The sequence below is a fragment of the Scyliorhinus torazame genome, chromosome 3 (genome assembly GCF_047496885.1).
Source record: "Scyliorhinus torazame isolate Kashiwa2021f chromosome 3, sScyTor2.1, whole genome shotgun sequence".
NCBI classification, from domain to species: Eukaryota; Metazoa; Chordata; class Chondrichthyes; order Carcharhiniformes; family Scyliorhinidae; genus Scyliorhinus; species Scyliorhinus torazame.
The window spans coordinates 359141074-359158880 of record NC_092709.1 but is presented as its reverse complement, the minus strand read 5'-3'; positions in this window follow the sequence as shown (position 1 = coordinate 359158880).

Below are 17807 nucleotides of genomic sequence, written 5' to 3'. Positions count from 1 at the left end.
TCACTCACTCCCACTCACTCACTCACTCCCACTCACCCAATCAATCCCACCCACTCTCACTCACTCACTCCCACTCACTCACTTCCACTCACTGCCACTCACTCACTCCCACACTCACTCACTCCCACTCACTCACTCTCACTCACTCACTCAATCCTAGTCACTCACTCCCACTCTCTCACCCCCTCACTCACTCCCACTCACTCAATCACTACCACACACTCACTCTCACTCACTCACTGCCACTCACTCAATCACTCCCACCCACTCTCACTCAATCACTCCCACTCACTCACTCCCACTCACTGCCACTCACTCACTCACTGCCACACTCACTCAAGCCTACTCACTCACTCCCACTCTCTCACCCCCCTCACTCACTCACTCTCTCCCACTCACTCAATCACTCAGACACACTCACTTTCACTCACTCACTTCCACTGACTAACTCACTCAATCACTCACTCACTCCTGCTCACTCACTGAATCACTCCCACCCACTCACTCCCAATCACTTACTCACTCCAACTCATTCACTCCCACTCACTAACTCCCACTCACTCACTCCCACTCACTCACTCTCACTCACTCCTCAAGCCTACTCACTCACTCCCACTCTCTCACCCCCCTCACTCACTCACTCTCTCCCACTCACTCAATCACTCAGACACACTCACTTTCACTCACTCACTTCCACTGACTAACTCACTCAATCACTCACTCACTCCCGCTCACTCACTGAATCACTCCCACCCACTCACTCCCAATCACTTACTCATTCCAACTCATTCACTCCCACTCACTAACTCCCACTCACTCACTCCCACTCACTCACTGCCACTCATTCCCACTCAATCCCACTCACTCACACCCACTCACTCACTCAGTCACACCCTCCCACACAATCACTCACTCACTCCCACTCACTCATTCACGCTCACACTCAGTCACTTCCTTCCACTCACTCACTCCCACTCACTCACTACTAGTCACTCCCACTCACACTCACCCACTCCCACTCACACACTCCCACTCACTCACTCCCACTCATTCCCATTCACTCCCACTCACTCACACACTCGCTCCCACTCACACACTCACACTCACTCACCCTCACTCATTCCCACTCACTGCCACTCACTCACTCACTCGCTCCCACTCACTGACTCCTACTCACTCACTCCAACTCATTCCCACTCACTCCTACACACTCACTCACTACCCACTCACTCACTCCCACACATTCCCACTCACTCCCACTCACTCACTCACTCGCTCCCACTCACTCACTCCCACTCAATCCCACTCACTCCCACTCACTCACTCACTCACTCCACTCACTCACTCCCACTCACTCACTCCCACTCACTCACTCCCGCTCACTCACTCCCACTCACTCACTCCCGCTCACTCGCTCCCACTCACTCCTACTCACTCACTCCCACTCACTCCCACTCACACACTCCCACTCACCCAGTCCCACTCACTCACTCCCACTCACTCACTCCCACTCACTCACTCCCACTCATTCCCACTCACTCACACACTCACTCACTCCCACTCACTCACTCTCACTCACTCATACCCTGTCATTCCCGCTCACTCCCACTCGCTCACTCACTCCCAGTCATTCCCACTCACTCACACACTCACTCACTCCCAATCACTCACTCCCACTCACTCACTCCCACTCACTCACTCCCAGTCATTCCCGCTCACTCACTCACTCCTACTCACTCACTCCCACTCACTCCCACTCACACACTCCCAATCACCCACCCACTCACTCATTCCCACTCACCCACTCCCACTCACTCACTCCCACTCACTCACTCCCACTCACTCACTCCCACTCACTCCCACCCACTCACTCTCTCACTCAAACACACTCACTCACTCACTCCCACTCACTCACTCACTCCCACTCACTCACTCCCTCCAACTCCCTCCCACTCACTCACTCACTCCCACTCACTCACTCACTCCCACCCACTCACTCACTCCCACTCACTCACTCACTCCCACCCACTCTCACTCACTCCCACTCACTCACTCCCACTCACTGCCGCTCACTCACTCCCTCACTCACTCACTCACTCCCACTCACTCACTCCCACTCACTCACTCTCATTTAGTCACTCCCACTCCCACTCTCCTACTCTCTCACCCCCACTAACTCCCACACATTCATTCCCACTCACTCAATCACTCCCACACACTACCTATCACTCACTCACTCACTAATTCACTTCCACTCACTCCCACTCATTCAATCACTCACTCACTTACACACTCACTCCCTCTAACTCACTCACACACTCACTCCGACCCACTCACTCACTCCCACTCACTCAATCCCACTCACTCACTCCCACTCACTCACTCTCACTCACTCACTCAATCCTAGTCACTCACTCCCACTCTCTCACCCCCTCACTCACTCCCACTCACTCAATCACTACCACACACTCACTCTCACTCACTCACTGCCACTCACTCAATCACTCCCACCCACTCTCACTCAATCACTCCCACTCACTCACTCCCACTCACTGCCACTCACTCACTCACTGCCACACTCACTCAAGCCTACTCACTCACTCCCACTCTCTCACCCCCCTCACTCACTCACTCTCTCCCACTCACTCAATCACTCAGACACACTCACTTTCACTCACTCACTTCCACTGACTAACTCACTCAATCACTCACTCACTCCTGCTCACTCACTGAATCACTCCCACCCACTCACTCCCAATCACTTACTCACTCCAACTCATTCACTCCCACTCACTAACTCCCACTCACTCACTCCCACTCACTCACTCTCACTCACTCCTCAAGCCTACTCACTCACTCCCACTCTCTCACCCCCCTCACTCACTCACTCTCTCCCACTCACTCAATCACTCAGACACACTCACTTTCACTCACTCACTTCCACTGACTAACTCACTCAATCACTCACTCACTCCCGCTCACTCACTGAATCACTCCCACCCACTCACTCCCAATCACTTACTCATTCCAACTCATTCACTCCCACTCACTAACTCCCACTCACTCACTCCCACTCACTCACTGCCACTCATTCCCACTCAATCCCACTCACTCACACCCACTCACTCACTCAGTCACACCCTCCCACACAATCACTCACTCACTCCCACTCACTCATTCACGCTCACACTCAGTCACTTCCTTCCACTCACTCACTCCCACTCACTCACTACTAGTCACTCCCACTCACACTCACCCACTCCCACTCACACACTCCCACTCACTCACTCCCACTCATTCCCATTCACTCCCACTCACTCACACACTCGCTCCCACTCACACACTCACACTCACTCACCCTCACTCATTCCCACTCACTGCCACTCACTCACTCACTCGCTCCCACTCACTGACTCCTACTCACTCACTCCAACTCATTCCCACTCACTCCTACACACTCACTCACTACCCACTCACTCACTCCCACACATTCCCACTCACTCCCACTCACTCACTCACTCGCTCCCACTCACTCACTCCCACTCAATCCCACTCACTCCCACTCACTCACTCACTCACTCCACTCACTCACTCCCACTCACTCACTCCCACTCACTCACTCCCGCTCACTCACTCCCACTCACTCACTCCCGCTCACTCGCTCCCACTCACTCCTACTCACTCACTCCCACTCACTCCCACTCACACACTCCCACTCACCCAGTCCCACTCACTCACTCCCACTCACTCACTCCCACTCACTCACTCCCACTCATTCCCACTCACTCACACACTCACTCACTCCCACTCACTCACTCTCACTCACTCATACCCTGTCATTCCCGCTCACTCCCACTCGCTCACTCACTCCCAGTCATTCCCACTCACTCACACACTCACTCACTCCCAATCACTCACTCCCACTCACTCACTCCCACTCACTCACTCCCAGTCATTCCCGCTCACTCACTCACTCCTACTCACTCACTCCCACTCACTCCCACTCACACACTCCCAATCACCCACCCACTCACTCATTCCCACTCACCCACTCCCACTCACTCACTCCCACTCACTCACTCCCACTCACTCACTCCCACTCACTCCCACCCACTCACTCTCTCACTCAAACACACTCACTCACTCACTCCCACTCACTCACTCACTCCCACTCACTCACTCCCTCCAACTCCCTCCCACTCACTCACTCACTCCCACTCACTCACTCACTCCCACCCACTCACTCACTCCCACTCACTCACTCACTCCCACCCACTCTCACTCACTCCCACTCACTCACTCCCACTCACTGCCGCTCACTCACTCCCTCACTCACTCACTCACTCCCACTCACTCACTCCCACTCACTCACTCTCATTTAGTCACTCCCACTCCCACTCTCCTACTCTCTCACCCCCACTAACTCCCACACATTCATTCCCACTCACTCAATCACTCCCACACACTACCTATCACTCACTCACTCACTAATTCACTTCCACTCACTCCCACTCATTCAATCACTCACTCACTTACACACTCACTCCCTCTAACTCACTCACACACTCACTCCGACCCACTCACTCACTCCCACTCACTCACTCACTCACTCCCAGTCACTCACTCTCTCCCACTTACACATTCACTCACTCACTCACTCCCACTCATTCACCCCCACTCACTCAATCCCACTCACTCACTCCCACTCACTCACTCCCAATCACCCACTCACTCCCATTCATTCCCACTAACTCACTCACACTCACTCACTCACTCACATTCACACACTCACTCCTACTCACTCACTCCCACTCACTTACGCACTCCCACTCACTCACTCCCACTCACTCACTCACTCCCACGCACTCACTCCCGCTCACTCACTCCGACTCACTCTCTCACCTACTCATTCAACCCACTCACTCCCACTACTCACTCACTCACCCCCACTCACTCACTCACTAACAGTTACACACTCACTCCCACTCACTCACTCCCACTCAATCCCATTCAATCCCACTCACTCGCTCACTCGCTCACACTCACTCACTCCTACTCAGTCACTCCTACTCACTCCCACTCACACTCACTCACTCACACTCACTCACTCCCATTCATTCCACTCATTCCACTCACTCTCTCACTCCCACTCACTCACTCCCACTCACTCACTCACTCCATCCCACTCCCTCCCACTCACTCCCAATCTTTCCCACTCACTCACTCTCACTCACTCACTCCCACTCACTCATTCCCACTCACTCACTCACACACTCTCTCACTCCCATGCACTCACTCTCACTCACTCACTCCCACTCACTCACTCCCATTCACTCACTCCCACTCACTCACTCCCACTCACTCACTTTCACTCACTCACTCCCGCTCACTAATTCACGCTCACTCACTCACTCCCACTCACTCACTCCCACTCACTCACTCACTCCCACATTCACTCACTCACTCACTGCCACTCACTCACTCTCACTCACTCACTAACACTTACTCACTCCCACTCAACCCCACTCACTCACTCACTCCCACACACTCACTCACTCCCACCCTCTCACTCATTCCCACTCACTCACTCCCACTCACCTACTCACTCACACTCACTCACACTCACTCACACCCTCACTCACACTCACTCAATCACTTACTCACTCCCACTCCCTCACTCCCTCTCACTCCCACCCTCTCTCACACACTCACTCACTCCCACTCGCTCACTCCCACTCACTCACTCACTCCCACTCGCTCACTCACTCCCACTCACTCACTCACTCCCACTCACATCCCACCCACTCTCACTCACTCACTTACTACCGCTCACTCACTCCCACTCACTCCCACATTCACTCACTCTCACTCACTCACACACTCCCACTTACTAACTCCCACTCACTCCCACGCACTCTCCCACTCACTCACTCCCACTCAGTCAACCACTCCCTCTCACTCACTCACTCTCACATCCTCACTCCCACTGACTCCCACTCACTCACTCACTCCCACTAACTCACTCACTCACTCCCACTCACTCACTCACTCATTCCCACTTACTCACTCAATCCCACTCACTCACTCCCACTCACTCACTCTCACTTACTCACTCACTCCCTAACTCATTCACTCACTCACACACACACTCACACACACTAAATCCCTCACGCATTCCAACTCATTCATCACTCCCACTCTCTCACTCAGTCACTGACTCATTCCCACTTACTCACTCACTCACTCCCACTCACTCACTCCCATTCACTCACTTACTCACTCACTCCCACTCACTCACACACTCCCTCCCACTCACACAATCTCTCACTCAATCCCACTCCCTCCCACTCACTCACTCACTCCCACTCACTCACACACTCCCTCCCACTCACACAATCTCTCACTCAATCCCACTCACTCACTTACTCACTCCCACTCTTTCACTCCCATTCACTCACTCACTCACTCCCACTCACTCACAAACGCACACTTAGTCACTCACTCACTCACTCCCACTCACTCCCACCCACTCTCACTCACTCATTCATACCCACTCACTCACTTCCACTCACTCCAACTCACTCACTCACTCCCACATTCACTCACTCACTCCCACTCTCTCACTCACTCACTCACTCCCACTCACTCAATCACTCACTCATTGTCACTCACTCACTCCCACTAACTTACTCACTCCCATTCACTCACTCCCACTCACTCACTCCCATTCAATCCCACTTACTCACTCACTCATTCCCATTCACTCCCACTGCCTGACACTCATTCCCACTACCTGCCACTCACTCAATCTCACTTACTCACTCCCACTCACTCACTCACTCACACCCACTATATCTCACTCACTCACTCACTCCCACTCACTCCTACTCACTCACTCCTACTCACTCCCACTCACACACTCACACTCACTCACACTCACTCACTCCCATTCATTCCACTCATTCCACTCACTCACTCACTCACACTCACTCCCACTCACTCCCACTCACTCACTTACACACTCCCTCTCACTCTCTCTCACTCACACTCACTCCCACACTCACTCCCACGCACTCACTCCCATTCACTCACTCACTCCCACTCACTCACTCCCACTCACTCACTCGCTCCAACTGCCTCCCACTCACTCACTCACTCCCACTCACTCACTCTCACTCATTCACTCCCACTCACACACTCACTCCCACCCACTCTCATTCACTCACTCACACTCACTCACTCCCACTCACTGCCACTCACTCACTCACACGCACACTCACTCACTCACTTACACTCACTCACTCCCACTCACTTAATCCCACTCACTCTCTCCCACTCACTCACCCCCCTCACTCACTCCCACTCACTGACTCCCACTCCCACTCACTCACCCACTCCCACTCACTCACTCCCACTCACTCACTCACTCTCACTTAGTCAATCCCACTCACTTACACTCACGCACTCCCACTCTCTCACTCACTCATTCCCATTCACTCACTCCCACTCTCTCACTCACTCCCACTCACTCAATCACTCCCACACACTAACTCTCACTCACTCACTGATTCACTTCCACTCATTCACACTCATTAAATCACTCACTCACTTACTCACTCACTCCCGCTCACTCACTCACTCATTCCCACCCACTCTCTCACAACAACTCACTCACTCCCACTCACTCACTCACTCACTCCCACTCACTCACTCCCACTCACTCACTCTCTCCCACTTACACATTCACTCCCTCACTCGCTCCCAATCATTCAACCCTACTCACTCAATCCCACTCACTCACTCACTCCCACCCACTCTCACTCACTCCCACTCACTCACTCCCACTCACTGCTGCTCACTCACTCCCACACTCACTCACTCACTACCACTCACTGACTCCCACTCACTTACTCCCACTCCCACTCACTCACTCACCCACGCCCACTTACTCACTCCCACTCACTCACTCTCATTTAGTCATTCCCACTCCCACTCTCCTACTCACTCACCCCCACTAACTCCCACACATTCATTCCCACTCACTCAATCACTCCCACACACTACCTATCACTCACTCACTCACTGATTCACTTCCACTCACTCCCACTCATTCAATCACTCACTCACTTACTCACTCACTCCCGCTAACTCACTCACACACTCACTCCGACCCACTCACTCACTCACTCCCACTCACTCACTCACTCACTCCCACTCACTCACTCCCACTCACTCACTCTCTCCCACTTACACATTCACTCACTCACTCACTCCCACTCATTCACCCCCACTCACTCAATCCCACTCACTCACTCCCAATCACCCACTCACTCCCATTCACTCCCACTAACTCACTCACACTCACTCATTACCACTCATTCACTCACATTCACAAACTCACTCCTACTCACTCACTCCCACTGACTGACGCACTCCCACTCACTCACTCCCACGCACTCACTCCCGCTCACTCACTCCGACTCACTTTCTCACCTACTCATTCAACCCACTCACTCCCACTACTTACTCACTCACCCCCACTCACTCACTCACTAACAGTTACACACTCACTCCCACTCACTCACTCCCACTCAATCCCATTCAATCCCACTCACTCGCTCACACACACTCACTCCTACTCACTCACTCCTACTCACTCCCACTCACACACTCACACTCACTCACTCACACTCACTCACTCACACTCACTCACTCACTCACTCACTCACTCACTCCCATTCATTCCACTCATTCCACTCACTCACTCACTCACTCACACTCACTCACTCCCACTCACTCCCACTCACTCACTTACACACTCCCTCTCACTCACACTCACTCCCACACACTCACTCCCACGCACTCACTCCCATTCATTCACTCACTCACTCCCACTCACTCACTCACTCACTCCCACTCACTCACTCACTCACTCCCACTCACTCACTCGCTCCAACTGCCTCCCACTTACTCACTCACTCCCACTCACTCACTCTCACTCATTCACTCCCACTCACACACTCTCTCCCACCCACTCTCATTCACTCACTCACACTCACTCACTCCCACTCACTGACACTCACTCACTCACTCACTCGCACACTCACTCACTCACTTACACTCACTCACTCCCACTCACTCACTCTCACTCACTCACTTAATCCCACTCACTCACTCCCACTCACTCACCCCTCTCATTCACTCCCACTCACTGACTCCCACTCCCACTCACTCACCCACTCCCACTCACTCACTCCCACTCACTCACTCTCACTCAGTCAATCCCACTCACTTACCCTCACGCACTCCCACTCTCTCACTCACTCATTCCCATTCACTCACTCCCACTCACTCACTCACTCCCACTCACTCAATCACTCCCACACACGAACTCTCACTCACTCACTGATTTGCTTCCACTCACTCACACTCATTCAATCACTCACTCACTTACTCACTCACTCCCGCTCACTCACTCACTCATTCCCACCCGCTCTCTCACTCCAACTCACTCACTCCCACTCACTCACTCACTCCCACTCACTCACTCCCACTCACTCACTCTCTCCCACTTACACATTCACTCACTCACTCGCTCCCACACATTCAACCCTACTCACTCAATCCCACTCACTCACTCCCACTCACTCTCTCACCCACTCCCACTCACTCACTCCCACTCACTCACTCTCACTCCCACTCACACTCTCCCACTCACTCACTCCCACTCACTCACTCTCACTCTCTCACTCATTCCCACTCACTCACTCCCACTCACTCACTCACTCCCACTCACGTAGTCACTCCCACTCACTAACTCTCACTCACTCACTCACTGATTCACTTCCACTCACTCCCGCTCACTCACTCACTCCCACCCACTCACTCACTCCGACTCACTCATTCCCACTCACTCACTCGCACTCACTCACTCTCTCCCACTTACACATTCACTCACTCACTCCCACTCATTCACCCCCACTCATTCAATCCCACTCACTCTCTCCCACTCACTCACTCGCACTCACTCACTCACACCCACTCACTCCCACTAACTCACTCACACTCACTCACTACCACTCACTCACTCACACTCACACACTCACACTCACTCACTCCTACTCACTCACACCCACTCACATTCGCACACCCACTCACTCTCTCCTACTCAGTCACACACTCACTCCCACTCACTCACTCACTCACTCCTGTTCACTTACTCCCACTCACTCTCTCACCTACTCATTCCAACCACTCACTCCCACTCACTCACTCACTAACTCCCACTCACTCAATCACTAACTCCCACTCACTCACTCACTCCATCTCACTCCCACCCACTCACTCCCACTCTTTCCCACTCACTCACTCTCACATACTCACTCCCACTCACTCCCACTCAATCACTCACTCACTCCCAATCACTCATTCCCACTCACTCACTCAATCCCACTCACTCACCCACACACTCACTCCCACTCACTCACATCCACTCACTCACTCACTCACTCCCACTCACTCACTAACTCAGTCACTCACTCACACACCCACTCACTCCCACTCACTCACTCACTCCCACTCACGCACTCCCATTCACTCACTCATTCATTCGCACTCAGTCACTGACTCCAATCACTCACACAACTACTCACTCCTAATCACTCACCCCGTCACTGAAACTGCCAGTCCCTCACTCACAATCACTCACTCAGGCACTCACTCTCTTCAATAACTCATTCCGTCACTCACTCACTCCCACTCACTCCAACCCACTCACTCAGTCACTAACTCAGACCAATCACTCACTCAACCACTCACTCCAATTCACTCACTCGGACACTCACACTGTCAGACACTCACTCACTCACAATCACTCAGTCGCCACTTATTTCCATTCATTACTCAGTCACTCGCTTCCCCCTCGTAAAACTCACTCACTCCCTCGCAACTACTCACTCAATCACTCCCTCCCACTTACTCACTCATTCCCACTCACTCACTCAGTCACTTACTCCCTCCCACTCACTCACTCACTCCCATTCACTCACTCTCTCACTAACTCCCACGCACTCTCACTCACTCACTCCCTTCCATCCACTCTCACTCACTCACTCCCACTCACTCACTCACTCCCATGCACTCCCACTCACTCACTCGCTCCCACATTCACTCACTCACTCCCACTCACCCACTCACTCCCACTCTCTCACTCTCACTCACTCACTCCCACTCACTCATTCCCATTCACTCACTCACACCCACTCACTCACTCCCACTCTCCCACTCTCACTCACTCACTCCCACTCGCTCATTCCCACTCACTCACTCACTCCCACTCACTCACTCCCATTCACTCACTCCCACTCACTCACTCCCACTCACTCACTTTCACTCACTCACTCCCACTCACTAATTCACGCTCACTCACTCACTCCCACTCACTAACTCCCACTCACTCACTCACTCCCACATTCACTCACTCACTCACTGCCACTCACTCACTCTCACTCACTCACTCACGAACACTTACTCACTCCCACTCAACCCCACTCACTCACTCACTCCCACACACTCACTCACTCCCACCCTCTCACTCATTCCCACTCACTCACTCCCACTCACTTACTCACTCACACTCACTCACACTCACTCACACCCTCATTCACACTCTCTCAATCACTTATTCACTCCCACTCCCTCACTCCCTCTCACTCCCACCCTCTCTCACACACTCACTCACTCCCACTCACTCACTCCCACTCACTCGCTCACTCACTCCCACTCGCTCACTCCCACTCACTCACTCACTCCCACTCGCTCACTCACTCCCACTTACTCACTCACTCCCACTCACATCCCACCCACTCTCACTCACTCACTTGCTACCGCTCACTCACTCCCACTCACTCCCACTCACTCACTCCCACATTCACTCACTCTCACTCACTCACTCACTCCCACTTACTAACTCCCACTCACTCCCATGCACTCACCCACTCACTCCCACTCACTCACTCCCACTCAGTCAACCACTCCCTCTCACTCACTCAGTCTCACATCCTCACTCCCACTGACTCCCACTCACTCACTCACTCCCACTCACTCGCTCACTCACTCCCACTCGCTCACTCCCACTCACTCACTCACTCCCACTCGCTCACTCACTCCCACTTACTCACTCACTCCCACTCACATCCCACCCACTCTCACTCACTCACTTGCTACCGCTCACTCACTCCCAATCACTCCCACTCACTCACTCCCACATTCACTCACTCTCACTCACTCACTCACTCCCACTTACTAACTCCCACTCACTCCCATGCACTCACCCACTCACTCCCACTCACTCACTCCCACTCAGTCAACCACTCCCTCTCACTCACTCAGTCTCACATCCTCACTCCCACTGACTCCCACTCACTCACTCACTCCCACTAACTCACTCACTCACTCCCACTCACTCACTCACCCACTCACTCCCACTCACTCACTCCCACTCAGTCAACTTCTCCCTCTCACTCACTCACTCTCACATCCTCACTCCCACTGACTCCCACTCACTCACTCACTCCCACTAACTCACTCACTCACTCCCACTCACTCACTCACTCACTCACTCCCACTAACTCACTCACTCACTCCCACTAACTCACTCACTCACTCCCACTCACTCACTCACTCACTCACTCCCACTCATTCACTCCCACATTCACTCACTCACTCCCACTCACTCAATCCCACTCACTCACTCTCACTCACTCACTCCCACTCACTCACTCACTCCCACCCACTCACTCCCACATTCACTCACTCCCTCCCACTCACTCACTCTCAATCGCCCACACCCATTCACTCACTTACTCACTCACTCCCACTCATTCACTCCCACATTCACTCACTCACTCCCACTCACTCACTCCCACTCACTCACTCCCACTCACTCCCACTCACTCACTCCCACTCACTCACTCACTCCCACCCACTCACTCACACATTCACTCACTCACTCCCACTCACTCACTCTCACTCACTCACTCATACCAACTCACTCACTCCAACTCACTCACTCACTCACTCACTCCCACTCACTCACTCACTCCCACTCAGTCATTCCCACTCACTTACTCTCACTCACTCATTCCCACTCACTCACTCCCAATCACTCCCACTCACTCACTCCCACATTCACTCACTCACTGCCGCTCACTCACTCTCACTCACTCACTCACTCACTCCCACTTACTCATTCTCACGCAATCCCAGTCACTAACTCACTCCCACACACTCAGTCACTCACACTCACTCCCACTCACTCACTCACTAACTCCCACTCACTCACACCCACTCACTTACTCCCACTTACTCACTCTCACTCACTCACACTCACTCACTCACACTCACTCACTCCTATTCACTCACTCACTCCCACTCATTCACTCCCACATTCACTCACTAACTCCCACTCACTCACTCCCACTCACTCACTTTCACTCACTCACTCCCACTCACTCACTCCCACTCGCTCACTCACTCCCACCCACTCACTCCCACATTCACTCACTCACTCCCACCCACTCACTCCCACATTCACTCACTCACTCCCACTTACTCACTCCCACTCACTTACTCACTCCCACTCACTCACTCCCACACACTCACTCACTCCCACTCACTCACTCCCACTCACTTACTCACTGCAACTCACTCACTCCAACTTACTCACATTCACTCACGCACACTCACTCACTCCCACTCACTCACTCCCACTCACTCACTCCCACTCACTCACTCCCCATCACTCACTCACTCCCACCCACTCACTCCCGCATTCACTCACTCACTCCCACTCACTCACTCCCACTCAAACCGATTCACTCTCACTCACTCCCACTCACTCACTCTCACTCACTCTCACTCACTCACACTCACTCACTCCCATTCACTCACTCACTCCCACTCATTCACTCCCACATTCACTCACTAACTCCCACTCACTCACTCCCACTCATTCACTCACTCACTCACACACACTCACACACACTAAATCCCTCACTCATTCCCACTCATTCACTCACTCCCACTCTCTCACTCACTCACGGACTCATTCCCACTTACTCCCGCCCTCCCTCCCAATCACTCACCCAGCCACTCGTTTCCATTCATTACTGAGTCACTTGCTCCCCCAGCAAAAACTCACTCACTCCCTCGCAATTACTCACTCAATCACTCCCTACCACTAACTCACTCACTCCCATTCACTCACTCACTCACTCCCACATTCAGTCACTCACACCCACTCACTCACTCCCACTTACTCACTCTCACTCACTCACTCCCACTCACCCACCCCCATTCACTCACTCACTCCCACTCATTCACTCCCACATTCACTCACTCATTCCCACTCACTCACTCCGACTCACTCACTCTCACTCACTCCCACTCGCTCACTCCCACTCACTCACTCACTCACTCCCACTCGCTCACTCACTCCCACTTACTCACTCACTCCCACTCACATCCCACCCACTCTCACTCACTCACTTACTACCGCTCACTCACTCCCACTCACTCCCACTCACTCACTCCCACATTCACTCACTCTCACTCACTCACTCACTCCCACTTACTAACTCCCACTCACTCCCACGCACTCACCCACTCACTCCCACTCACTCACTCCCACTCAGTCAACCACTCCCTCTCACTCACTCACTCTCACATCCTCACTCCCACTGACTCCCACTCACTCACTCACTCCCACTAACTCACTCACTCACTCCCACTCACTCACTCACTCACTCACTCCCACTCATTCACTCCCACATTCACTCACTCACTCCCACTCACTCAATCCCACTCACTCACTCTCACTCACTCACTCCCACTCACTCACTCACTCCCACCCACTCACTCCCACATTCACTCACTCCTTCCCACTCACTCACTCTCAATCGCCCAAACCCATTCACTCACTTACTCACTCACTCCCACTCATTCACTCCCACATTCATTCACTCACTCCCACTCACTCACCCCCACTCACTCACTCCCACTCACTCCCACTCACTCACTCACTCACTCCCACCCACTCACTCACACATTCACTCACTCACTCCCACTCACTCACTCTCACTCACTCACTCTCATTCACTCACTCATACCAACTCACTCACTCCAACTCACTCACTCACTCACTCACTCCCACTCACTCACTCACTCCCACTCAGTCATTCCCACTCACTTACTCTCACTCACTCATTCCCACTCACTCACTCCCAATCACTCCCACTCACTCACTCCCACATTCACTCACTCACTGCCGCTCACTCACTCTCACTCACTCACTCACTCACTCCCACTTACTCATTCTCACGCAATCCCAGTCACTAACTCACTCCCACACACTCAGTCACTCACACTCACTCCCACTCACTCACTCATTAACTCCCACTCACTCACTCCCACATTCAGTCACTCACACCCACTCACTCACTCCCACTTACTCACTCTCACTCACTCACTCCCACTCACCCACCCCCATTCACTCACTCACTCCGACTCATTCACTCCCACATTCACTCACTCATTCCCACTCACTCACTCCGACTCACTCACTCTCACTCACTCCCACTCACTCACTCCCACCCACTGACTCCCACATTCACTCACTCACTCCCACTCACTCACTCTCACTAACGCACTCTCATTCACTCACTCATTCCAACTCACTCACTCCAACTCACTCACTCACTCCCACTCACTCACTCCCACTCAGTCACTCCCACTCAGTCACTCCCACTCAGTCACTCCCACCCACTCACTCTCACTCACTCACTCCCACGCACTCACTCCCACTCAAACCCATCCACTCTCACTCACTCACTCCCACTCACTCACTCCCAATCACTCCGACTCACTCACTCCCACGTTCACTCACTCACTGCCGGTCACTCACTCTCACTCACTCACTCACTCCCACTTACTCATTCCCACTCACTCCCAGTCACTAACTCACTCCAACACACTCAGTCACTCCCACTCACTCCCACTCACTCACTCACTCACTCCCACTCACTCACTCACACTCACTTACTCACTCCCACTCACTCACTCCCACTCACTCACTCCCACTCACTCACTCCCACTCACTTACTCACTGCCACTCACTCACTCCCACTTACTCACTCTCACTCACTCACTCACACTCACTCACTCCCATTCACTCACTCCCACTCATTCACTCCCACATTCACTCACTCACTCCCACTCACTCACTCTCACTCACTCACTCCCACTCACTCACTCCCACTCACTCACTCACTCCTACCCACTCACTCCCACATTCACTCACTCACTCCCAATCACTCATTCCCACTCACTCACTGTCATTCACTCACTCATTCCTACGCACTCCTACTCACTCACTCACTCCCACTCACTCACTCTCACTCACTCACTCCCACTCAGTCACTCCAGCTCACTCACTCACTCCCACTCACTCACTCCCACTCAAACCCATCCACTCTCACTCACTCACTCCCACTCACTCACTCCCAATCACTCCCACTCACTCACTCCCACATTCACTCACTCACTGCCGCTCACTGATTCTCACTCACTCACTCCCACTCACTCCCAGTCACTCACTCACTCCCACACACTCACTCACTCCCATTCACTCCCACTCACTCACTCCCACTCACTTACTCACTCCCACTCACTCACTCACTCCCACTCACTTACTCGCTCCCACTCACTCACTCTCACTCACTCACTCCCAGTCACCCGCTCACTCACTTCCACATTCACTCACTCACTCCCTCTCACTCACTCCCAATCACTCACTCACTCTCACCCACTCTCACTCACTCACTCACTCCCACCCACTCTATCTCACTCACTCCCACTCACTCTCACTCACTCACTTCTACCCACTCTCACTCACTCACTCCCACTCAATCACTCACTCCCACGCACTCCAACTCACTCACTCACTCCCACAATCACTCACTCACACCCACTCACTTACTCCCACTTACTCACTCTCACTCACTCACTCCCACTTGCTCACTCCCACATTCACTCACTCACTCCCACTCACTCACTCCCACTCACTGACTCACTCCCACTCAGTCGCATTCACTCACTTATTCCCACTGACTCACTCCCTCTCACTCACTCACTCACCCACTCATTCCCACTCACTCAGTCACCCACTCCCTCTCACTCACTCACTCTCACATCCTCACTCCCACTCACTCACTCACTCCCACTCACTCACTCACTCCCACTCACTCACTCATTGTCACTCTCTCACTCAATCCCACTCACTTATCCACTCACTCACTCCCACTCACTCACTCCCACTTACTCACTCACTCAACAGTTACAACAAAATGATGTATAAATGAAATGGATATATCAGAAAGCATATACGGAAGAGGAATCTGAGCGTATACCAGTGTGTTATTACCGTAAAAGTGATGTCTTGATGAGAAAATGGAGACCTTTACGTATGCAGGCGGATGAAAAGTGGGCAGACGTTCATCAAATAGTATTGCCGGTAGGGTATAGAAAAGAGGTGTTGCAAGTGGCACACGAGGTACCAGTGGGAGGTCATTTGGGGATAAGGAAATCCAAAAACATTTTTATTGGCCTGGACTACATAAAGGTGGAGTTAAATTTTGTCAATCATGTCACACATGTCAAGTGATAGGGAAACCTCAAGCAGTGGTAAAACCAGCGCCGTTAATATCCATCCCAGCATTTGAGGAATCTTTTACCGGGGTCCTAATCGATTG